Here is a 26,885-nt window from a genome sequence, read left to right on the forward strand (position 1 = left end):
GAAAATGGGAAGTGGGACTTGGCTCAAGGGTTGGGAGGTAGCCTTGAGCTGAAGAGCTCAGGGACAGCGCCCAGGCCGAGTTCAAGCCCCATGACCCAAAACAAAACAAAACAGAAATAAAACCTTGAGGAAGATGAAGTAATTCTGGGCAAAGATCTGAGTCCTTACTGATTTTATTGGTGAGCAAGTAGAAATGGAGAAGATACCTTGATCTGCCAGGCTCTTTCAGAAGGTTAGAAATCATGGGCTCTTCCAACCAGAGTCCTTGGCTCTGTGTAATTTAAATCCCTTTGTATGATAATAATAATAATAATAATAATAATAATAATAATAACCTTCTGTGCCAAGCACAGTGGTTCACACCTGTAATCCTAGCTACTCAGGAGGCTGAGATCTGAGGATCATGGTTCAAAGCCAGCCTGGGCACTAATAGTCCATGAGACTCCAAGGTAGCCTTGAACTGAAGAGCTCAGGGACAACACCCAGGCCCAGAGTTCAAGTTCCACAACCAACAAAAATAAAAATAATAAAAGAAACTTCTTTGTAATTAAAAAACAAAATAAAATAAAATTTAGGCCAGGAGTTTGGCCTAGTGGTAGAGTGCTTGCCTAGCATGCCCAAAGGCCCGGGTTCCATTCCTTGGTACCACATACACAGAAAAGAGCTGGAAGTGGTGCTGAGGCTCAAGTGGTAGAACCTTGAGAAAGTCCAAGGACAGTGCTCAGGCCCTGAGTTCAAGCCCAGCACTGGCCAAAAAAAAAAATTGATAATCATTCAGATTTGGACCCAATAGACTCTCTTGAGATCCGTGACTCTCTTGAGATCCGTGAGAACCTTGCTCTGTTCCTACCATTGGTGCCTCATGTTATAAGAGCTTTGCCTCAAAATAGCTTAAATATATGTTTGAGGAGATAAGTCTGAGAGATATAAAAATCAATTTCTAACAAAACAGGGTCATAACTAAAGCTTCAGATAATTACTTCAGGTACAAGATCACCAGAGGAAGACTCAAGAATGGATAACATGTGGAAAGGAGTAGGGTAAGGAATTCCTGGAGTGGGTGTGCTTGGAACAAAAATTCAAAGTCAATGAATGATCTTGGCTTCCTAGGAAGCAAAGAGAACAGACTGGCTGGAGGGGAGCTTCATATAATAATTCTGCCCTCCAGAGGAGTGGAACAGAACAAGACCTAAGGTTATTGTTGGCTCCATCCTGCACCATTCAAAAAACAATGCACATGTTTGAATTAAAGCTTTGCAAACATTGATCTGGGACTGTGGACCAGATGGACCCTACAGGAGGTGGGAAGAAAGCATGAAGTCCTCCTTACCTTCCTGCAGGGAAGATCTGTTTTCTTATGCCAAGCCGAGCCCTCACAATGGCACAGAAAGTCAAGGTCTCTGTGGTTGGTGTGATGGATTTCTCAGGCAGGGGAGAGCAGAGAGCTCTTTCCTTCTCTGCATCAAGGGAGGGTGAGTTGCCCTAATGCAGATGGAGTGTTGGCTAAGAAAAGTGAAGAGACAATGTACTCCACTCAGTTCTTTCCATCCTCTGTTCCCGTGGCACTTTTGTGTGTAGTTTCGGCCTATTGGGCGCGTCTCTTATTCTTTTCCTATGGATTCTTCATTCCCCTAAGCAAAGTGGCCTTCCAAAGGCAAGGGCCACTTCCTCTTCCTTTTCAAACGTCCCAGTGGTGGAGGGTACTACAGTGTGCCCAGTGGGCCTGTGCTACGTGCTTTCTGATAGCATGTGGGAAGAGCTGATTCCACTGGACTGTTCCTTCCATATTCGCTGCCTGGTCCCTCCAGGCACAGGCAAGCTAGGGAATGATAACCCTGGGTTCAACCTGAATTCCGAAAGTGTTCATCCCTGATAGACTGGCTCCTGCTGCTTTCTTTGTTCAGTGTGTGTAACTCAGACAACGGCAGCTGATTCCTCCTATGCAATAGATTCATTTTGGTTAAGAGTTAGAGGAGGAGACAAAGAAATTATAGTATTATTTGAGTGTGTGTGTGTGTGTGTGTGTGTGTGTCTGTGCGCGCGCGCGCACGTGTGCTAATACTTAAGCTCAGGTCCTGGACGCTGTCTCTGAGTTCAAGGTTACTGCTCTTTCACTTGAGTGAAAGCTCCACAGCTTGTTTTGATGATTAATTGGAGATAAAAGTCTCATTAGCTTTCCTTCTTGGGCTGGCTTCAAATCTCTAGCTTCAGATCTCAGCCTCCTGAGTAGTTGAGACTGCAGGTATGAGCCACTAGTGCCCAGCTGAAATGATATTGTATTTTTTAATAAATATCAAAAGGGCCAGTTTCAGAAGTTGGAATTAAGAGGTAAGCTGAGGAAAGGCATTTAAGGCTTTCTCCCATCCACACTTACTTTTGGATGTTAAATTACACGAATGGGATACAGATCTAGGCACAGTGGCTCATGCCTGTAATCCTAGATACTCAGGAGGCTGAGATCTGAGGATCACAGTTCAAATGCAGCCTGGGCACTAAAGTTCGTGAGACTACTACTACTAGAAAACCAGAAATGGTGCTGTGGCTCAAAGTTGTAGAGTGCTAGCCTTGAGTTGAAGAGCTCAGGAACAATGCCCAGGTCGAGAGTTTGCTCCACAACTGACCAAAAAAAAAAAAAAAAAAAAGGGATACATAGGAGAGGTTTTCTACCTTCAAGTTTGAAATGGCGAAAAGCTTCAAATTCTTCATAACCAGTGGAGATTGAATAAGAAGCAGATATGGTACAGTATGAGGGGAAGCCCTAAAATTCACCTACTTAACCCTTAACCCTGTTTTAGGTAGGTCTAGATAAATCTCCATACTTTAGAAATAACACCCACCTTGGCTATCCTAAAATACACATGAACAAACATGACCACGTGTATTATCACAGCTCCAAAGTATAAAAGCTACAGAGAGGAGCTACCATTTTAAACCTTAAACTCTCATTTACTGCATCAAAATGCCAGGCAGTTTCTGTCTGTAGTTTTTAAATATTTTGAGCTTAGAGATTACCTTGGTTGGAAGCAAAGGTGTGGCTAAAGTGGTAGAACCTCAGCCTTTAAGTGACAAACTGACCAGGAGTGTTAGGCCCTGAATCCAAGCCTCAGTATCAGAATGAGAGAGAGAAAGACAGAGACAGAGACCAAGACGTTGGGGAGAGGGAGGGAGGGAAAGAAATACAGGGAGAGAGAGACAGAGATGGAAGGGGAGAGAGAGACAGAGACAGAGACAGAGAGACAAAGAGTGAGAGAGGTTGACTACATTTGTCATACCTGTCCTGTGACTCCTTATCCTTAGGCGCCTAAGGATCTGAGTGGGTAAAATGCTGTGTGAGGCCCACCCAATACCAAAGTGACCTCCAGAACTTCCTTTTGCTAGAAATGCCTTTCATTCTTTCTGTGTCCATCCATGCAAGAAGAGTTCCAAGACTTTTATCACCTTAAAGGACAAGGCAGATTTAGATAGTCCTTTCCATATCTTTTAATCTTGTAACTTAACATTGGAGAGGAGGTGAGGTAGCAGGGGAGTTACTTGCTTTTTCAGTTTACTTCTTGGTTTTGACTTCTGATCTTCATGATACTTGTTAAAAAGTAATATAATTTCCATTGTCCAAGAAGAATTGTACATATACCTTGACTTAAAGAATTGCAACCCCTCTGTACAACTCCTAAATATTAATCATAAAATTATATTTAAAAATAAATAACACTCATACACACACACACACACACACACACACACACACACACACACACACATTTTCCCTGTCTCCTCTACCTATGCTGCCTTACAACGATAGTAGGACCAGAGGGTATAATGTGAAAAAATCAAAACAAACTAGGGAGCATCATGAAAGTAGATGAACTGAACAAAAACTATACCACTTAACCAAGCGACTTGCAGAAGCTCATTTGTACTCCAGCTACAAGTGAGTAGCAAGTGTCTGTGTACAGAGCACAGAGGTGAAGCTGGCATGCAACACTGCCAAACACTTAAAGCTTAGCTTGGAAGACTAACAGGTTGGACTTCCAAGCCTGACAATCTGGTGAGCTAAGAAAGGTTTAACAACAACAACAAAATGTTTTAGAATGTATAGTACATTTTCCAAGAAAGAAAACTGCAACCCCAAGCCCCCAAAATGCTGAGAAAAGTTTGAACAGAACATTAAAAATATAAGCTTTCCTGGTTCTAGTAACTCATGTCTGTAACCCTAGGCCACTCAAGAGGCTGAGAGCTGAGGACTGCAGTTCAAAGACAGCCTGGGTAGAAAATTTCATGAGACTCTAATCAGCAGTTAACTTTCTTTTTTTTTTTTTTTTTGCCAGTCCTGGGCTTGAGCTCAGGGCCTGAGCATTGTCCTTGGACTTTCTCAAGGCTAGAGCTCTACCACTTGAGCCTCAGCACCACTTCCGGCTTTTTTCTATATATGTGGTACCGAGGAATCGAACCCAGGTCTTCATGCATGCTAGGCAAGCACTTTAACCACTAGGCCAAACTCCCGGCCCAGCAGTTAACTTTCAAAAAGCCAGAAGAGGACCTGCGGCTCAAATGGTAGAGTCTAGCCTTGAGTGAGACAGTGCAGGATAGCTCCTACGCCCTGAGTTCAACCCTAGAACCACCACCCCCAACACACACACACACACACACACACACACACACACACACACACACACACACACACACAGCATGAACTGATACTGTAACTTCTCTTCGAGAAAGCGATAAATTACACGAAATAAGACTGAAAGCTTCACTTTCTGAACCTTTGCAAGCACCTGAATCTGGAAGTTTTGTTAGGACACAGCTTTTGACTCCTTGGATCTATTCAACAGAAACGGGGATGTTGTATTTCTAAAAGTATTTCTAAAAGCTACCAAGATGTAGCAACAGCTGTTGCCATTAGCTTAGAGGCCTCGGCTGCAAGGAAACAAAAGTGCAGACTACATGTTCACAACTAAGCTGTGAGCTAGCAGAGATGCCCCACTGGGGACTGAAATTCCCGCTTGAAGCCAAGACTTAGTGAGACTAGAAAAATCTACCAAACAATGTTGAGCATTGCTTTTGTGGTCTGAGTAGACTTACAGCAGGGAATCGAAATTTCTCTTAGAAAACAGGAATTCTGTACCTAGACTTTGCATAGAGGATGACTCGGGTCTACCTAGTGATCCTGAACACTGAAGTATGTAAAATACCTGGCCATTTAGGCTTGTGAGGCACATGGAGGTACTGGCAGAAATACTGGCACAACACTCCACACCTGAAGAAAATGTTCACAGAAGGAGAGCCCAAGTGGTTAAGAGCCAGCCTTGAGCAAAAAGCTGATCAGGAGCCAGGAGTGTTGCCTAGAGGGAGAGTACTTGCCTAGCATACACATGAATCCCTGGGTTCAATTCTTCAATATCACATACACAGAAAAAGCTGGAAGTGGTGCTGTAGTTCAAGTGGTAGAGTGCTAGCCTTGAAAAAGCTTCAGGCCAGTACCCAGGCCCTGAGTTCAAGCCTCAGGACTGGAAAAAAAAAAAAAGCCAATCAACAGTTTGAGGCTCTGAGTTCAATTCCCAGTATAGGCAGACACACACACACACACACACACACACACACACACACGCACGCACGCACGCACGCACGCACGCACACTAACACAAAGCTACCATAATCTGAGCACTACTGGCTCAAATGTAGTCATAATCCTAGCTACTCAGGAGGCTGAGATCTGAGCCACTCCAGCAGAAAATTCCATACCAACAAAGAGATGGAAGCAGAGATGTAGAGATCTGCCTGAAATATGATAGAGCACCTAAACATTGCCCAAGCCCTGAGTTCAAGCCTTAGTATCCATACTAAACAAACAAATAAACACAGCAAAGAAGAAACTGTTTATACATTCCTTATAGACAGACACACACACACATACACATACTCAATTAGAGCACAAATAACAGTTACAATGCCTAAGGATTGATTCACCTTTATCAAGAATTTTCAGATACAATAAACAATAGAATTAGACTCAAAAGGATAAAATAGCACTCTGAAAGAGCAAATGTATTTAAAATGACTAAATGCATAGTCATAGAAATCGTTAAATACAGGCCCTAAAAGGCAAAACCCCAAGGAAAGAAAAAGGCATTATGAAGAAAGAAAAAGCTTGACTTTTTTTTGAAAATTGAATAAAAGTCATCATCGAGATTCCAACGTAGGGCACAGTTCAACTGCAGTCTGTGAAACTGAAGCAAGACTTGTGACTTGTAAAATAGATGGTTGTAACCTGTAATGTAAAATATATGCACAGCTTACTCAGCATTCAACCAGAAATTTGAAGAGACAGAAAATATTAAAAATTTTTTTTAAAGACCTGGAAGATAGGGAAGAGGAGCCAATGTTTAATTGGAGTTTCAGTTTGGGGAGCCAAGTAAGAATTTATGTTTGAAGATATGGAAGCCTCAATTCTAGGCAGATTAGAAAAAAATGAAATGTAGTCAGGATGACTTGGTAAAACTATACAGCACACACATATACACACAAACTTTTTCTCTCCTTAAAAGTTTTTTAGCACTAAAAGAAATGATGAGAGAAAAGGTGAGAGGAAGACAGAAAGGGGAATGAGAGAAAGAAGATAAAGCAGCTGGAGAAAACCATGAAGGAGAAAAAGATAAATTAGACAAAAAGCATTGATTTGCCTGACACAAGGTTTATCTACTTCAGCAGTGGATAAATAAAAAGGAGGGAGGATATTTCTGTTTCCTAAGGGAAAGTAATTCAATGTCAAGTCTATACATCAGGCAGAACTAGAACTAGTAAATAAAAGAGGTTAAATACCTCTTTCTTTGCCCATTATAAAGGTCCCAGCAATCAGTCCTATAAAAGAGACAGATTAGCAAGAGAACAGCATAGCAGATTTATTTAATCAAAGTCATATGTGACACAAAATCCTTCAGAAATGAAGACTCAAAGCCATCCGTTTTCATGGACAGATTTGACAAGAAGTGAACAACCATGAAGAAATGTGACATGGAAAAAAAGAGAATAGTTGAATGCTAACAGATGGCAAGGGCCCAGCAAGATTGCCTGTCCAGATTCTTCCTGATCATTGTGTGATATTCCTTTGGGTGGGACCACTTCTGGACTGAGCGTCACAAGATCTACTCTCAGACAAGGGAGCACAGAAAATTTCTTTAAGGCCAGCTCCCACATAGAAAAGTGGAGGAAGGTTTCTATTCCCACCCTGAGAAAAAGAGAATTCTTATCTCTATGGCCTTAGGGGAGAGGAGCAGCGAGAAAGCAAGGAAGGAAACAATCAGGAAGGAGTTTGTCCTTGAGGTCCTTTCCATGTCCTTCAGTGCAAAGTACTCAGCAGTATGGCCAAAGTGCCATAGTTTGTGGGTATCATTTTGAATCACTCACCATACAAAAATAAATGGACAGTAGAAGGGTGTGAGAACTTGAAGCGTCTTCTGATGAATGAACTAGTTGGAATGTGTGCCCTGTCTTTCAAGAGCTCTGTGCTGTCTGGAACAGTGAGGATGCCCACCTGGCTATGAACACAGGGTTCTTTGGTGTCTAAGCATTCTTATCTCCTGGCACTGTGAGGATATTTCATAGACTTTTGTTGCCTGACATGATGCCCTTGGCTTTCTTTGGTGCTTGACTTTTTCTCCCATGAAAATCTAAATTCCAAGGGTTTTAGAGGACAAGGACTTTGTCTTGTCAGATCTGCTCTCCAGACTGGGCACGTAATTGAAGCTCTTGTGTAACTGAACACCTAAAAGGGAACAGAGTTGTGTAAGCCTTCAAGTGCATGGAGTTCCAACTGTCTTCTGTGGGGGAAGAGAAAGGGTAAGAAAGATGTACATACATTCTACACAAGAATGCATGTTATCTTATTTTTAAATGGGTGCGAAATAATGAAAACCATATGGGAGTGAGCAAATGATTTCAACTTCCACTATGACTAAAAACACAAGATAAGAATTTTTTTTATCTCCATTCATGGTTTATAGATTTTTCTGCCTATTTCCAAGGGAGAGGTGGCTTTGATCTTTCATCCAACACAACATCATATATTCACCAAGGAAGAAGAGATAAGAGCCTGCTTGGTATTCCTGGAGAAAGCTTTCTACAACCTTGACTTAGCCACATTCAACACTACTAACTGATCTAGTAATTCCAGTTTCCTAACACCTATCTACATGGAGACCCCTGGGCCACAGGAACCCTGAAATTCAGGTTCTGACCACAAATCATTGAAAATCAGAAGGTCCCACCTGAGCTCACAGCCAGCTCTACCCCTTGTAGAGGGGGCCCTATGTTCTCAGCTGTGGTGTGAGGACAAGCTCCATAGCCCCTTTGTAGATTCTGATATACAGTAAAAATGCCAAATCCAGAGAAACTCAAAAATCTGACCATCAGCCTTTTTCCCCACCCAACTCCCCCCATTTCCCCTTCTGCAGCCAGATTCGGATGACACGGGCCAGGATTGTTCTTTTACCTAGTTATATGGGACACCGTGTCCTCATTCAAAGTCTGAATGGTGGTATGACACCTCTGTGTAAACACAGAGCTGAGGACAAAGAACAAGAACATGAACATTGATGAGCCTGGTTAGAACACAGGTCTAGAGAGCTCTAGCTACAGGGAAAATCCACTGGCTGTCCACCCTACTCATAGAGAAGCACTTCCAGTGTGGCTGCAGAGCTGCACATGCCCTTTTTGTCAATGGACTCATGGCTTCTTCCCTGTATACCTCCTCTGCCATCTGTTGTCTCTTGCTTTCCTCCCACTGCTTTCAGGGGAGGAGTATGGGCTGAAGTGAACTTGTAAACATACCAAGAATACTTCTCTTTGCTATCTCCTGTCTCAGTGCTCTCCCACTTTCCCTTGTGCCCAAACCAGTTTGTGCTTCCAAATCTGACAACAGCAGCCTGGTCATTGCATCCTATAGTTATCCCCCTCCTGTTTGTTTGTTTGTTTTTTTAAGTCTTTTTTAATACTTTGGATTGTTTTATGTCCCAGATAGTGAGTGCTGGGTCTGTAGTCACAATGGCTCCTGGCCCTCATCTGGTTGACAGAGGAGATCACTGCATGTAATAATCTTTCAAAGAAGTGAAATTGTGACTGCGTAGACCTTTGGGACATTTTCAAGGGTCTGATTTCAACTACCCTTATGGTCTCAGGTTCTGTGAATCCTGTTCCTGGCTTGATTCAGCTAGCTAAGTCTGCTTTCACATTTGCAAAGTTCATTTGTCTACGACATTCAGCTGCCACTCAGGCCCTCTCTTCTTGTCCATTTCTCTCCAACATATAGGTAGGTCCTATAGCAGAGGTCAGACAACATGTCCTTAGAAGAGGGAGAAATCAAGTACTCCATGCTTTCCCAGCACTGCATAGAGGGACTGGGAAAAACTAAGTCAAACACACAGGCTCAGATTCTGGGGACTTTTGCTCCTTTTCCAGCAAAATGAAACTCCCATAACTTGCATAGGTGACTTTACCCACAATAATTATTACCACCCCCACCCCAGCAAGGGAGAGTAGTGTTTGCAGGGGAATTATGGGAGTATTATGGAAGAGGTGGGCCTAAAGCGTGCTGTACAAGGTGAAAATTGCAGCAACCTTCTGGAATCATGCTTCTTCTGGTGGTCTGGGACTCAGTGGCAAGCCACTAGCCAGAGGTATCCAAGGACAGTGTGATAACATGTCTGGAAGATGTGGCCATACTACAGATACTTTCCAGTTGTCTTCAAAGAAGTCTGTGAGGGCCCCTTACTGGGTTCTTCAGTGGAGAAGAGTCTGGGCTTCCCAGGGCTTTTGGCTCCACAGACACCAAGCCTGAGATAAGATCAAATTTCTTCCCAACCCTGGCCACCTCTGCTTTTGGTGAAAGTTCTATTGAAAAGTGAGTGCCCACAAAAGCAGTGCTGGAACTTGCTCTGCATGCCAAGACCTGGGGGGAGGAGTTTGCAAACACTAAAAAGGCTGACTGGGGGTGGGGTGGGGCAGGGAGCCTCTGGCGATAGCTGCGGGTTATATTTAGTCCTGAGCTCAAGTTAAACACCCAGCCTTCTGCAATATGCATAACATGAGCTCCAAGAGCAAACACAAATACAGGGCCAGTAAAAATAAAAGAGCAAAGTGCAAGACTGGAAAGAATACATATGCACAGGCTCAGACTCCAAGATGAAGGAAGCAGGAGGAGTCTGGCACTGTGGACAAGGTGAGCAGAAACGGCAGGATGTGAAGAGGGGTGCATTTCCTTTGTTAAGGGTTCATAGAATTAAAAGGAGTCATGGCTTCCTTCTCTAGTCATATTCTTCCCTAGGAAGCAGCAGTTGTGCTTCGCAGAGGCCATAAAACCTTGGAAAAGTCATATAATCTCCAGGCCCCTCAATCAAATAAGGGGAACAAACTGCATAAACACACCCCCTACCCTCACACTCCTTTCCAACACAGGCCTTCTTCCAATTCACCTTGCTAACTGTTTGAATAGAGGGGCAGGCTGAAGGCCACTGCTCCTTTGTTCTACAAATATTGTTGACACAAGTGACCACCAGCCCCCTCCACCTTCAACTCCTCTTTTTTTTCCTCACCATTCCCCCTAACTCCAGTAAGAGTTGTGCCACTTTAAAGTTTAACAGCTCAGCTTCTTAGGAAAAACAGGATCGTTTGTATAGTAGTAACACACTGGGGTGACAGTTTGAGCAAATTAGAAAACATAACCCCAGAATCTCAGGGCTTCCTTATGGAAGGCCATATCTCTCTCCCCCGTGCTACACACACACACACACACACACACACACACACACACACACACACACCTCACCTCTTGGCTGGTTCTACTGAGTGGGAGGGACCTGCACACTCCTGCAGCAATCCAGAAGCTGGCTGTGAGTGAAATGTGATGAAAACCTCGTCCCTGCTTATATGGTGTACTTTCATAGCCCCTCTGGCTGCCCAAGGCTCTTTCTGTGTTTCATCTCACTTATCAGTCTCCATTGGGTAATTTGTATAAATGTAAGTAATTATGGTGAGAGCACACACATCCACAAAGCATGCCATATTTTTTTTAAAAAATCACTCTGTACCATGTAAATTCTTCAAAAGCAAGACCTAGCTTATGTTTTTATCCTTGATGCACCCCTTTTTCTATCAATAAAGAAAGCGACTCTTAGTAGCTTCTTCTCTGTGAAATACCAGGTTAAGAATTCAACCCAAGCCTCTTTTACTCTCTCACTTCTTTACCTGTTCTTCCATTCTGCCTCCATGTTAGGATGCCATAGTCAATTCTCACTGATGGTGTTTTGATCAGTTAGGCTTTCTAAAGAAATATAATCCAAGGGCCAGGAGTTTGGCCTAGTGATAGAGTGCATGCATGAAGACCCAGGTTTGATTCCTTGGTACCATATACATAGAGAAAGCTGGAAGTGGTGCTGTGACTCAAGTAGCAGAGCTCTAGTCTTGAGAAAGCCCAAGGACAGTGTTCAGGCCCTGAGTTCAAGCCGTAGAACTGGCGAAAAGAAAAGGAAAGAGAGAGAGAGAGAGAGACAGAGAGAGAGAGAGAGAGAGACAGAGAGAGAGAGAGAGAGAGAGAGAGAGAGAAATACAATCCAAATCAGCTGAAAACTAAGCCCATTTAATATATGATCATTTATTTGGACTAAATAACTTTATAAGTTATTTCTGTGGAGTGGAGTACTTTAGAAATCTATCTATCAAAGTTCCAAGCATATATTGCATGTTCATTTTTCCTTAAATTCTTAAAGTAACAGATAAGACAAGATGAAATCCCATTTCACTGGCCAGCGCCTCTTCCTCTCACTGGTTTCTACGACCAACAGAATGTGCAGTTGTCCAGCCTGAGAAAAAAAACAAACACAGGACAAATGGTTTAAATATCACATAATTGACTCACTCTTTCAGCTATGATTAGAGATCGAAACTTTGGTCAGAAAGGCCCAAACTTAAGTTGTGAATCATTTTATACTTTAAAATGCTTAGTTTCAGCCAGGTGCCAGTGGCTGAGATCTGAAGATCACAGTTTGAAACCAGCCCTGGCAGGAAAATCCAAAAGACTCTTTGCTTCAATCAACTACTTAGAAAAAAAATTGCAAGTGATGCTATAGCTCAAATGGTAGAACGCTAGCCTGGAGTAAAAAGAAGCAGAGGGAGAGCACCCAGGCCTTGAGTTCTAGTCCCAGAACCAGCCAAAAAGAAAAAAAAATGTTTAGTTTCCTCTTCTCTGTATAAGACATTATAGTAGTTATCTAGAGCAATTCTTGGAAGAACAATGAACAATGCATTTTAAATTATTCACCGCATGCCAGGCCTGTAGTTAATGTACAGTGAGTGCTAGTTTGGACTAAACAACTTTATAAAAACTAAACAACTTTTTTTCTTTACTGTCTATGTCTCCATTGCTCTGCAATGAATCAACATGAATGGGTTGATGACCCCGAGGTCAAACACAGCATAATATAAAAACATACTATAATTGTCGCCTCTCAGAAAAGGAAACATGAATTCACTGAAGGAGCCACAAATTCCACACCTAGTTACCTACGCAAGAGAAAACAAAATATGCCCCCACAAACACTTTATGCAAAAGTTTGCTATGAATATTCATTAATACATTATACTTTATTCATAATAATCCCATAATAGAAACAACCCAAAGATTCATTCATAGGAGATTAGATAAGCAATCTGCTAGATTATGCAACAAGATCATATGCTGCATTGAAGGGCATGGACTATAATATAGGGCATGTACTACAAGGCAGGCTACTAAATACATGAGTTTCCAAATAAGAATACCAAGAGAAGAAAACCACACAAAGAGAAATGCATACTGTCTGCTTCTTTGTAGCAAAGTCTAGAAAACGAATAAGTAGTACCATAGGTCAATTGTTCAGCATAGGGAATGAAAGAACAGAGGAACTCTCTGGGGGAATCTGCTAGGGTTGGATTGTCTCCTCCAAAATGCATGTTGAAATTTACTTGCTTTTGTAACAGCCAGTAAGGAGTGAGACTGGCCCACTGTTTCTGACATGGGAAGACACAGCAGTGAGATACTGCATCTGAGGGAAAAGGCAAGCCCTCTGCACATCCTGATAACTTCATCCTCACTTGCAAGCCTCCAGATCTGCAAGAACTCATTTTCTGTTGCTTACAAGGCATCTATCCTGAGATATTTTTGTTACAACTGCCCAAAAGGACGGAGACAGCTGAAAAATGCCAGCATTTCTTACTTATACCAGAAGACTATCCTTCCTAGCTATTAGACTTTTAGCTGATAGTTTTGTCCTTTGTCACTTTGACTGTATCATCAATTCACTTATTTTGGGGTTCCAATATTTCCAGTGAGGAATCTGACGAAGACTTCATGGGGGAAATGATAAAACATCTCATTTCTCTTCCCCATACATATCAGTAATACGCCCCCCAAAATATCCTAGTGAACAGAGCACAGCATTATTGACACCAATCATCCCAGTTCAGGAAAAAGGAATTGAATAATTTAGGTGTAGAAAGGATAAGGTCTTCAAAAGCCAAAGGTTATTAGTTTTCACACTTGAAATGAAAAGACCAGTAAAGCATCTTAATTTCTTTCTTTCTTTCCTTCCTTTTTTTTGGGGGGGGGTGGTCATGGGGCTTAAACTCTGGGCCTGTGTGGTATCCCTGAGCTCTTCTAATCAAGGCTAATGATCTACTACTTGAGCCACAGCACCACTTCCTATTTTCTGGTGGCTAATTGGAGATAAGGGTCTCACAGACTTTCTTTCCCAGGCTGGCTTTGAACCTCGTTCCTTAGATCTCAGCCTCCTGAGTACCTAGGGTTACAGGTATGAGCCAGCAAGCATCCTAATTTCTAAATAAATAAATATTGGTCTCTATAACATACGGAAACAAAAAAAAACCCTCTGGATTTCTACATTATTAGTACCATTATTGTACACAAGTATTACTAATTGGATGGAAAAGGCTCTTGAGTCCAAAAAGTGAGATAACCATTGTGGGTTCTGATCAGCTCTGATTTGTCAGCTTTTCACTCTGACTCCACAAGAAGCCAGTGTGGAGGAATTTGAAATACTATTTATAGAAGGCGTTGCCTGTGGCTGAGCTTTCGTCCTTAGAGCTTCAGGTGTTTCTTGACTGGGGACCTGTTAGATTCACACATAACTAGTTTGTTTGCTGGTTTCCTCCCCTTTTTTCATTTTTAAAATTTGTTGACCCATTTTTACATTTTATTTCCTTATTTAGCATCAATTATGAGTTTGCTACCATCTGTCTGTATGAGCAATAAGGAAGAGACTGCCCGTCCTGTCCTCACACCTCCTCCAATCAGGAAGTCACCTTCATAGAGCACTAGAATTCTGAGGGTCATTGACTAGGGCCCCACTAGCTCATTGCCTCTTCACAGGTGGTTGTGAAAGAACTGCAGAAAGGGGAGATGCACTCCCTTTTTCATAGTCAAAGCAAGTACAGTGATGACTGTGGATCACCCGAGGTCATCAAGCTGTTTCCAGTCATCAGAACAGTAGAACCCATCTACTCTATGATTTGGTGTGTAAGTGGAAGGACCATTTTACCACATTCTTTATGGCAACAAGAGGAGAAGCCTGGAGAGTGTCCAGATAGATCCCATACTCTGTGTGCCACAAGAAGAGTATCATCAAGTATCACAAAAAGAGGCAACATCAAGGTCAACACCAGTTCAGCAGCTTCACGAATGAATAGAAGCTGGCAGTATTCTGAAGCATTTTCCCAAGTGTCTATTTCATATCTCAGTGGTCACAGGGTCTTCCCCCTTAAAATCACTGCCTTTTATGCATGCACTAGGAACTCCTGAATTCAAGGCACAACAGTCACCTTCCTGCAAACAGCATCCAACCACTACCACCACCCACTGGCCCCATCTCCTCCTCAACACACACGTCATAGAGCACAGCTGTGTCTCAACCAGGGTGTGAAAAGTGCACCAAGTAAGACACCCCCAGCTCCGCATCAGGATGATTCTCACTGTCATGGGGTACAACTTTCAAGAAACCCACAAATCGTTGCTGAACAGATATGTCTCATGTTCTAATATAGATGCTTCTGGAGGTAAGCTGTACTATCCTAGCTAGGCCCATGCTTGCAGGATGGAAGTCTTCCTTCTTGACCAGGCCCTACAAATCCTTCCCTTTCCCTTTCTTGCTTTTCCAGGAAGGAAGCCTAGAGGCCATTGTTTAATGCTAGAGTGGTATGCACAAGGCCCGACTTCTCAGCAAAGGATTCCAGTTGAGAAGGCATCTCATACTGCAATGACCTTGCAAATGATCCTGTGTAGAATAAGGGAGAGCAAGATGGATGCCTGAAGTTTCCTGTGGACAGGAAGACCACTCTGAGCCCACAGGTAGAGGGTAGGAGAAAATGTCAGAGACTCTTCCTCTTTCCTTCCATGCCTCTTTTTTTTTTTTTTTTTTTTTTTTGCCGGTCCTGGGCTTGAGCTCAGGGTCTGAGCACTGTCCTTGGACTTTCTCAAGGCTAGAGCTCTACCACTTGAGCCACAGCACCATTTCTGGCTTTTTCTATGTATATGTGGTACCAAGGACTTGAACCCGGGTCTTCGTGCATGCTAGGCAAGCACTCTACCACTAGGCCAAACTCCCGGTCAACCATGTCTCTTTCTTTTTGCCTGTATTTTTGGGATCATGGAGATAGTGCTTAATATATTTCTGTTTCCCAGAAGTAACAGAAAGAGGTAGGGTCTTTAAAAGATGAATTTGATCACAAATGGCTTAATGCTGTTATAGAGGAAACAGGCTCCTGAGAAAAAGAATGAGTAGAGTCAGGAGCCATTGGCTCATGCCTGTAATCCTAGATACTCAGGAAGCTGAGATCTGAGGATCACAGTTCAAAGCAAGCCTAGGCAGGAAAGTCCATGAGACTCTTATCTCCAATTTACCACCAGAAAACTGGAAGTGGCACTGTGGCTCAAAGTGGAGCCTTGAGCTAGCCTTGAGCTGAAGAGCTCAGGAACAATGCCTAGGCCCTGAGTTCCTGAGTTCAAGCCCCACAACTGACCAAAAGAAAGAAACGAGAGAGAGAGAGAGAGAGAGAGAGAGAGAGAGAGAGAGAGAGAGAGAGAGAGAGAGAGAGAGATGCACACAAGGGCTCTCACTAGATGAGGTATCATGCTTTTAACATCTCAGACACCAAAACAGCAAACCAAATAAGCTTCTATTAATTTATTGCTCAGTCTATAGCCTGGTGTGGTGGTTCATGCCTGGGACTATAGTTACATAGGAAGCTAAGGTCTGAAGGATCACAATTTCAGGCCACATCAGGCAAAAGTTCATGAGACCACACCTCAAGAGAAAAAAATAAAAACTGAACATGGTGATCCAGCCACAGCAGGAAGTATAAAACAAGAAGGTCTTGGTCTAGGCTCAGGCCCAAGGCAAAAAGCAAGACCCTCTCTCAAATTAACCAATGCAAAAAAGAGCTGATGGCATGGTTTAGTGGTAGAATGCCTGGGTGGCAAGTGCAAATTCAAACCCCAGTACTACCAAAAGAAGCAAATTAACTAACTATCCAGTCCATACCATGCTTCTCAAACAGCAAATGATATGCTAAGATGCTTACTATATTGTGCTGATTTAATAGAAGTGAGCACTTGTCTGATTATGTTTAGCATGTAATTTATTTTATGTCAATTATATTTCAATAAAGCTGTATAAAAGATTAAGAAATTTCCTCCATGAATATTATTACTTTCACAATAATGCTTATTTTTCCCTTCTTCCTTCCTTCCTTTGTTCCTTATGGAACAGCATATTCCTTTCGAATGTCAATTTCCTTTTATGGTGAAACCATGGATTTTAGCCTACTGTTGGTCTGCAGTACATAACACAATGCCTAGAAAAAAGGCATTCCATTACAGAGAGAGTAAGGAACAGAAAACCATTAGAGATCAAAAGTAGTATGGAAAATGTGAGGCCAGAGAAGGAGAGAGAGCTGTGGAAAACTTCATGGGGAGGGTCTTTAAGATGGAGGGGTGTGTGTAGAAGAGAGAACAGAGGAGATTCTAAAGTGAGAAAGTTAGAGCTGAAGTAAGGAGATCAGGTCTGGTGGGCTCCATCTTAGACACATGGTTAAGGTAGGGTCTGACATCTTGTCTTCATTGTCGGGGGAGGTGAAGCCACAGCCTCACAGATGAGGGGTGTGCCTGAATCCCTGGAGGCAGGGGTGGGCACTTGAGTGATAGGTTACTAAACCTGTTTGCCCAGTGGCTTGGTCTGGGAGTTTCCTGTGACCCTGCACCCTGACCTGACCCCATTTAGGTCGGCCTGAACCAGCTCAGGTACCATTACGCCATGCCACATGTTTCCATGTTCATGTCCTGTGTCCTGTCTCCTGGCTCTTTTTCTGGTCACTATGATGTTCCAGTTCAACTCTCCATTGGAGCTCAATTGGCTTGTTGGTATTGTTTTTGTTCTTTCTTTCCTCTCTGGCCTGTGTCCTAACTGTGTTAAGAGCATGTGCTGGCGGCAGGTCTTTTTAATTGGTAGACTGCTGACAGCTAGCACTCAAATAAAGACTCCCAGTTACGTTAATGGGGTATTGGGGGTCTCCTTGATTTTCAGAATTTTTCAAGCATAGCATGGGTACAATGTGGGACTTAGGCAGGAAAGGTTGGCTTTATCTGCACGGTAAAAGCCTTCCCTCCCATCATAAAGGCAATCTTTGAGATGTACAAGATGGACTCATAAGATGGAGAAAAAAAATGCCAGTATGGAAGTCATGTGGAGAATGGCCAGAGATATGAAGAGAAAGAGATGGGATAAAATTTCAGGGATAAAATTTGCTGAACTTTGGCTCCACCTGAGCCTTTTCTCAGTGCCAGTATCATCAGTGCCAATGTCAAGCTGCTGCAGCAAGCTTCATCCCTGGCTACTCCCTAGCCCTCTCCATCCTCCTCCAGTGGTCCCTTCCATTGTCTAGCAGGGATCTCATGCCCTTTCCCAGTGACTGACCTAGGGATAAGAAAGCAGTACATCTGGGATGCTTTTCCCTGACTTGCCACTTGAGAAAAGACCAGATCATTGAGGAGGGACCAAATGCAGGTGTCCTCAGACACCCTCATGCTTATGCCTCTTGGTTCCCAGACCCAAAGTCCCAGACCAGACGGAACTGTAATCTAGCACCTCTATAGAAACTGCAGGAAGCACTTGAAGGGCCCAGTCTTTGTTTGGAAGGGAGAAGAGAGGAAGCCAAGTGACTGAAAAAGTACTCAATGCTTTTCATTCAACGCTAAAGCCAAATAGACTGTGTTTGCTCTGTGCAGAATGCCTCTGACAGAGAGTTTGTGTTTGAACCTCATGAATAGCGCAGAGTAAATGTCATGTCTGCCCAAGCTCACGGCAGTGCGTTCAGTATCGTTTCTACTTTCATGGACAGGAGCTTACCAGCTCTAGGTCAGCACCTTGGTAACTGTGAGGATTAGGACAATTTCCCATATTCCAGACTCAGTGCTCTGGAGCTGATATACAGGAGCTCACTAGATGCTTCTTTCATGAGCTAGTAAGGCCATGTGACTTGTAAAGAGGTGGGGTCTCATGTCTTCCCTTACCCTTACATGGTTCTTTCATGCACAGTAAAGCTCTATTATGGATGCCAAGTCTTTGCATGAGGACTGCCCATGTTCACAGCCACTGAATTTTCACAGATTTTAGTAGGAGCTATGTTCAGTGGGCAGGGTGACACATACCTATAGTTCTAGTGACTTGGGAGAAGTACCATTTGAGCCAGAAGTTTGGTGCCTGTCTGGGCAACATCATGAGACTTTGATTCCTAAAATAATGATAGAGAGTCTATGGTCATGCCCCTGAACGTGCCATGCCCCATCCTGTCTAAAATTATGACAGTGATAATAACAGGCACTTTTTTGTGTGTATGCAGGTACTAGGACTTGAACTGAGGACTTGAGCTCTATCCTTTAGCTTTTGTATTCAAAGCTAGCACTCTACCACTTAAGCAACAGCTCTACTTTCAGCTTCTTGGTAATTAATTGGGGATATGAGTTTCATCAATTTTTCCTGCTCAAACGAGGTTTCAAACCACAATCCTTAGATTTCAGCCAACTTGAGTAACTAGGATTGAAGTGGGAACCATGGCTGATAGCTATTTTTTTCAACATCTGTAATATACCAGGTGCTTTCAGTCAGCAACTCATTTAATCTTTAACATAATCCCCCCAAAAGTAAATTACATTGCTTCTTCTTTCCGGTGGAAGTCAAGATAAATCTCTTTTCATAAGTCATGAGCTATTCCAACAGACTCTAAGTAAATGGGAATCCAAACCATCAGTTCTCTTCCTATTATAGCTGGACAGCTTTGAACTCCGGTTCCTCTAGCATCCTCCGCTCCATGTCACCCCCTCACCCATACAAATGGTAGCCCAATATACACAGCCATAATCATACAGCGTTCTTAAAAACAGGGGAAAATCTCTTCAACCTTAATATGTAGTTGAGCCTTTAAATTTAGCAAACATTTCAGGACACACTGCCATTATTATACATTAGGGAAGATCTAGTTCTATATATCTGAGATGAAATACCTGTAATCCTCAAAGCAATGAACTCCAGCAGGAACTCACACTGTAAAACAGACCAAATAATGAGAAACACATTTTTTCTCCCCAGCCAGCGCACAGAGAAAAGAGCAAAGGGGATGTAGTCTTTGCTGTGAGCCGTTAGATTGCTGCAAACTCATCATCCATCAAGATACAGGACAGAAACAGTGAAAGGGAACAAAGCCAAGCTCTCTCCCTGTGGGCACAGCAAACAGGTAGGGCAGATGGTTAGGAGGGTTTTACTGTCATCAAAGAGGTTCACAAAAGGAAAAGCTAGAGAGATTCACTGCTTACAGCCATTGCTGAGAGAGGAATTGCTAGACAAACACTGACCATTAACTCATGCAGAGAGGCCTCTGGAATGGGGCCCAAGCCAACACAGAATGGGAGTGGGATCTTCTTCCCCTCTAGGGAACCCCATGGGTCCCCCGGATCAACTGTGAGAGTCCACAGTAATTCTCTGCAACATCTACATTGTACTGTTGTTTCAGTAAAAAGCAAAGCAGGGGAAATTCCTGCCCTTTGTGATATTCTTCAGTGAAACTTTTAAAGTATGGTTGCCACTTTTGTAACCAAATAACTAATTTGTAGCAAATAATTTGCAATTGATGAAGCTACTTGGTGGATCAGCAAGCCTTCAGCCATAACAAAGCAGTCCCTGCACTTGGGAGACTGAGGTAGGAGGATCACAAGTTCAAAGTTGCAGAAGCAAGACCGTGTCTACAGAAACTTTTTTTCCTGTATTCAAATGATTATATGGGCCAGGAGTTTGGCCTGCTGGTAGAATGCTTGCTTAGCAAACACGAAGACTCGGGTTTGATTCTTCAGTACCACATACATAGATAAAGCTAGAAATGGATATATATATATATATATATATATATATATATATATATATATATATCCGTCCTGGGGCTTGAACTCAGGGCCTGGGCACTGTCCATGGATACTTTTTGCTCAAAGCTAGCACTGTGCCACTTGAGCCACTTCCAGCTTTTTCTCTATATGTGGTACAAAGGAATCGAACCCAGGGCTTCGTGCATGCTAGGTGAGCACTCTACCACGAGGCCATGCACTCAGCCCCTGATATAAAATATTTTAAAGACAAAACAGCATCTTCCTTTAAAACTCACACCCTTCATTTGACAACATAATTATTTCTGAAATCTCAAGCTAGCCAGGCACTGGTGTCTCGTGCCTGTAATCCTAAGTACTTAGGAGGCTGAGATGTGAGGAAAAAAGCTGAAAGCCTACCTGAACAGACAATTCCAAGACACCTTTATCTCCAATTAACCAGCAAAAAGCTGGAACTAGAGCTGGGGTTCAATGGTAGTGTGCCATCCTTGAGTGAAAAAGCTAAGAGCCACCAGGACCTGAGTTCAAATATACACATACCCACCCCCTCCCACACACGAAGTGTTAAGCTATTTTACCAACGCTGTGTTTGTTGGAGCATTTCCCCCTGATCCATAGTAGATGAAGTTATTTAGACTACTCAAGACTTGTGTCCTGTTTGCTCCTGTGCTGCTTTGATGTCAGGTCGGTATCTTCCTGCTCTGGAGCAAGGTAACTCTCCTCCCCACTCCAGTTCTCTGAATGACTGAGTACCGGGAAACTTAAATCACTCACCAGTACCCACTGGTTTCTCTGTGAAGGATGTCAAAATGCAGATGAAATCAACAATTTGGGAAACCCACAGCCACCATTTCATAATGTCGCTCTGGCGCATGTGCAGTGTCCGTGCACAGTTGAGAGGAGGCAAACTGAAATGGCACTGTAGAAACGGTCACATGGAAAGGCTCCCTTCCTGTCCTGCCAGTGCCCCAGATATGAGTGTCTGCTCTAATATTGCACAATTGCCTAAATATAAACTTGGCCTGGTGTGATTAGTTACATTTCTAAATCAAAACAAAGAAGTAAATGATACTATTGTCCTTGAAAAATGGACAAAATCCAGAGAACTCATAAACCACATCTCAATGGACCCATGTGCTGCTTATACGTATATGTAGCTATATATTGTTGTCAGGAACAATGCCAGCACATGATACATCATTTTGCCATCAAATTCAAAGGCAATACCATGAATGTACACAACTGCTACTACCAGTATGCATACATATGCACTTCACAGTAATGCTCAGGGTTTCAGAAAGACTCCAGCAGACAGCATCCAGAGAAGACCACAGTAGCCTCCCCCTACTTACCCTTCTAAAATGCTATGCATGTATTTGTATGTGTGCTTCAATTATATCTCCTGCAAATCCATGCACTGAACTTTCAATTTCTAGTACCTCAACTTCTAGATTTCTTTCTTTGGAAACTGGGCTATTGTAGATGTAATTCATTAACGTGAACTCATTTTGAAATAAAGTATAATTCTAACGTAATATGACTAGAGTCCTATAAGGAGAAGAAATTTGGTATTATACCTATCCATGTGACCATGAAAGCTACCATATGAACATGACAGGCAGAGACTGAATTAATTTATCCACATGTTGAACAACACCTGACAATTGCTAGCAACCCATCTTGACTGTACCCAAATATCCAGGCTCCAAAACTTTGAGACACGAAATTCTTATGTCTGCTGGGTACTGATGGTTTATGCCTGCAAGCCTAGCTATTCAAGAGGCTGAGATCTGGTTCAAAGCCTACCCAGGCAGGAATGGCCATGAGACTCTTATCTCCAATTAATGTCCAAAAAAAACCCAGAAATGAAGCTGTGGCTCAAGTAGTAGAACAGTACCGTTGAGCAAAATAAAGCTCAGTTTCAGCACCCATGTCCTGAGTGCAAGCTCCAGAACTGACACATAAACAAAGAATTCTACTGCTTAAGCCACCCTGTGGATTGCATCATAGTAACAACAAATACATCTCTAACTACATCAAGTGCCAAGTGTCACAAACTCAGGGTTATGAGGAAGTAGACATTTGAATCCAGTCAAAGGGACCTGCCACTTCCCCCAGCCCTGGTTCCTTAATGCTCTGACACAGTCATTTTACCCCAACAGGCTGATAACCATGAGAAGGACTAGAAGAAAAGTAACTCATTTGGTTCTCAAACAACTACAATGAAGTCCTGGATCGAGGGTATTTGTAGGCTGTGTGTCAGAGGTACGTCTGGCTGCCAAGTCTTCACACGGTGGTACAGACAGAAAGATTCTGGGCCATCTGAGAAGTGGAGGCCCTTCCTTCTAACTCCTCTCCAACAAAATTTTATACACACACACACACACACACACACACACACACACACACGCACACACACACACACACATACACACACACACATTATTATGCAGCACATGCTTTCAGAAACCAATACCCAAACTTAGGTCCTGGGAGAGGGTATTTTTGAATGTCTGTCTCTGTGAAAGTCCTATGTGGATGCTGGAACACCATTGTGAATCCAGAAATCTGTACTCGACTCCTAAATATCCATTTACTGTTTGAGGGAACTTGGATAATTTGTTCCTAAGATATGTCATATCCTAACCAGACAAATGTGTTCCCTTGGGGTTCTTTTGAAAACTCTCATAACATTAGACCTTGACCTAAGAGCCAGTGTCAAATTTATCTTCCCTGATGGATTCATTTATAGAAAGACAAAGTTCAAACTTGAGCATTTGGCATTCCAATGTGAAGTAATGGGAACATTGAAGTAAGGGGCATGTTTATTGGAACACAAGACTATCAAATAGCAGAGGAACTCTAATTTTCTCCCAGCATTGTTTCCTCCCTCCCTCCCTCCCTCCCTCCCTCCCTCCCTCCCTCCCTCCCTTCCTTTCTTCCTTTCTTCCTTCCTTCCTTCTTTCCTCTCTCTCGCTCTTTCTTTTGGAAGGTAATTTCTCTCTATTAGATCTAAAAACTTGAAAAGAAGACAATAGTATTTTTCAAACACCTGAGAAACATTCAGTGGAGTAAAATATTATCCCACGAACCACTTGAAAAAAGGTGTCCTTATATTCTGTACACATATCATGTCGGGAATCCCATAGTTGGAGCCTTGGGCATCATAGTTCACATTCACTTACAAAGTACACTTGGTTTTCTAAAAAGAGAATAAAAATTCTTCGTCCAGCCAAATTTCTTTTATCTGTCCCTGTAAAAAACATATCTATTGGGGCTGGGAATATGGCTTAGTGGTAGTGCTTGCCTAGCATGCATAAAGCCCTGGATTGGATTCCTCAGTACCACGTAAACAGAAAAGGCCAGAAGTGATGCTGTGGCTCAAGTGGTAGAATGCTAGCTTTGAGCAAGAGAATCTCAGGGACAGTGCCCAGACCCTGAGTTCAAGCCCTAGGATGGGCTAAAGAAGTAAATAAATGCCATTATTAGCATCAGTTCTGAGAACTCACACATGGGACAGTCAAAGTTAAACCATGTACGAACAAGTGATACCAAAATAACACCAATTCATAAGTTTCCCCTGGAAGATTTAAATTTACAAAACAAAGTACCAAGCAGTATATCTGATCTACTGTCACTTCTGAAGTCACAGGCATAGCCAGCTTACAACACAACACAGGGCAGAGAACGTACCCCCTGCCCCTACCACCCCGGGTAGAGAGAAATGTGTGGATTGTTTCTTATTCTTTGAAGACTAAGCTGAGCAGTACTGAGGATGATGAAAGATACACAGATATTTTGAGGAATCAAATGAAGTGCTTACCATGAACTCTGTAGCATGGTTAAGTTCCAATTTCGAATCAGAAGAGGTTTCATTGGGTATACAGTTCAAGTACAGTATGAAATAAGACAGACATACAGAACCATCAAGAATCTGGTGCAGGTAACATGCATGTGTCTTTTGAAACCCAAATGAAAATGTTCGTGGCAACCCTGAATAAATTCCTAATTCAATGTCCAAAGTGAGCCAGAATAGAAAAGCTTTAAGAATATGAACAAGGGCTGGGAGTTTGGCCTAGTGGTAGAGTGCTTGCCTAGAATGTATGAAGCCCTGGGTTCAATTCCTCAGTACCACATACATAGAAAAAGCCAGAGTGGTACTGTGGTTCAAGTGGCAGACCACTAGCCTTGAGAAAGCTCAAGGATACTGCTTAGGCCCTGAGTTCAAGCCCCAGGACTGGCAAAAAAAAAAAAAGAACAAGATGTATTGACACTCCACACAAACCACACGTGAAGAACAAACAGTACCAAGAGACCATTGTCTTTCTCCTATAATGTAACTGAACCAGTAAGAACATTGCATGAATGTGGACAAAGTTGTTGTCATCCCTCTGAATCGTAGCCAAAAGGCTATACCAGTGAGAAACAATAATTTGCACGACCATTGGTTTCCTAGAAACGTATAAAACAGAGAAAGACCCCAGCTGTGGAGAGCTGCTGGTCCTGCTGCAGGCTGAAGATCTCCATGACTCCATTCCAGCCCCCCTCACCTGGCCAGACCCTCACTTCCGTCCGCCCATCCCATGACTCCAGATCAGTCCTTTGTCCTGTTTGCCCTTTTAAAATAAGAGTTGTCAAAAACCTTAAAAGAGAGAGAGAGAGAGAGAGAGAGAGAGAGAGAGAGAGAGAGAGAGAGAGAGAGAGAGAGAGAGAGAGAAAGTGTGGCATAATGACAGAGAGATAAAGGAAGTGAAGTGAACAAGAGACCATAATCACACATTTACCTTTAAATCTTTAAATGTTCTTTTGAGGGCATTTGCTAAGTGGAAAATTGGCAATGCTAAAAACTTCCTTTTCAGTCATGTTCTGTTTCTCTGTATAAAAATAAAGCAAAGTCAAAGCTTTTCTTCCATACAGTACATCTGGAAGCTACACAAGGAAAACACCTAACAAGATATAAAGTGTTAGCTCCCAATTGGAATACAGTGGTCCTAACAGAGGAAATAAAGTAAAGGGAGAATTTAATATAATGTAGATTGTAATAGTGAATATAACCAATGTTTAGAGAAACCTTCTATACAATAGAAACTAAGGAGGGGAAAATAAATTACATCAGGAAAAAATAACCCTGTGAGCCCAGTCTAACTTTCTGCAACTCCATCCAAGTAGCAAAACCCAAACAGAACCAGACAGGAAGCTCTGAGATGACTGCATGCTGCTTCCGCTTCAGAAAGGGGTGAGTCTGCCATGGGAGCTTCAACCAAGCACCACTGAGCCACAGGGGTGGCTGAGCAGGGACTGGCAGAGGAGCAGGCATGGAGCTAAGTGAGGGGCAGCGCGCTAGGTAGGAGTTCACAGAGAGGAGATATTGGGCTGGCCCAGCCTCAGTGGCTCTGTCTCAACTCTGTTGGGAAGATGGGTGGTGCTCCTTCACCTGCTGCTTTCTCACTTTCTCATGGGCTCTCATTCAGTGGGATGCTGGGGAGGAATGCAATTCATTTTCTGGTTATTTCCAGGGGGAAAATCTTGCCTACACTGTTCAGTGTTATTTTTAAACAGATGGAAAGAAAACATATATATATAGTATGTCTTGTGTGTAAATATAAAAGTCCTCGATTTAAAAAAAATGCTCATTACTTGTTGTCTTCTGAGTTGATGCGATTTTTAACTGCATCCATTTATTTTTTAACTAAATACTGAGTCTTAGTAATATTGCAGATTATGAGACATTCAGAAAATACAAAAAGCAATTTTTTCGGGTTAAGTCACATTTTTTAAAATTTTATAGTTGTATCTGCCAGGTAGAAGGTCCATTACTTCTCACACATTGATACCCCTTCTCATGTTTTTGTCACCATTTTAAGTCTCACGTTTTTGCTACATCTGGCTTTGAACTGTAATCTCCATTCCTCTGCCTCCTATGTATCTGGGGTCTGTGCAATCACACGTGGCTTGTTGAGATAGGAATATCATTAACTTTTTGCCTGCGCTGACCTCCGACCCCAAATCTCCCAGTCCCTGATTGCTGGTAGCTGAGATTACAAGTATGTGCCATTGGTCATAGCCTTATTCTTTCTTTAACCTGGGTTTTATCTTAGTCCATGTTGTGTTGTTGTAACAGTATTCCTGAGGCTGAGTAATTTATAAAGAATACAGATTTATTGCTTACACTTCTAGATGCAGGGAAGTCTAAAGTCAAGGGATTCACAGCTGGTGAAAGACCCTTTTGATATAGTATCCTATGATGGAAGGCAGAAAGTCAAGGAGGCAACAGGAAGGGAAGGAAGGTCTCAGGAACCTACTCTCATGGTAACTAAGCCATTTCTTGTAATAACTGCATTAACGCATTCTTTTTTTTTTCCTGCCAGTCCTGTGGCTTGAACTCAGGGACTGGGCACTGTCCTTGAGCTTTCTC

The 26,885-nt window shown here is 42.6% G+C and overlaps 1 long non-coding RNA gene across 1 annotated transcript; it reads right to left on the bottom strand.

The window, feature by feature from the left end:
* Positions 1–11,634: 11,634 nt before the first annotated feature.
* Positions 11,635–21,360, bottom strand: LOC150049178 (uncharacterized). The gene is made up of 3 exons (XR_016538970.1): positions 21,245–21,360; positions 19,601–19,640; positions 11,635–11,852 (listed from the first exon to the last, which is right to left on the bottom strand). It is a non-coding gene; the product is annotated as an uncharacterized LOC150049178 (long non-coding RNA).
* Between the last annotated feature and the right edge of the window lie 5,525 nt (positions 21,361–26,885).

This window comes from Megascapheus bottae, chromosome 20, assembly GCF_031878675.1.
Source record: "Megascapheus bottae isolate mThoBot1 chromosome 20, mThoBot2.hap1, whole genome shotgun sequence".
NCBI lineage: Eukaryota > Metazoa > Chordata > Mammalia > Rodentia > Geomyidae > Megascapheus > Megascapheus bottae.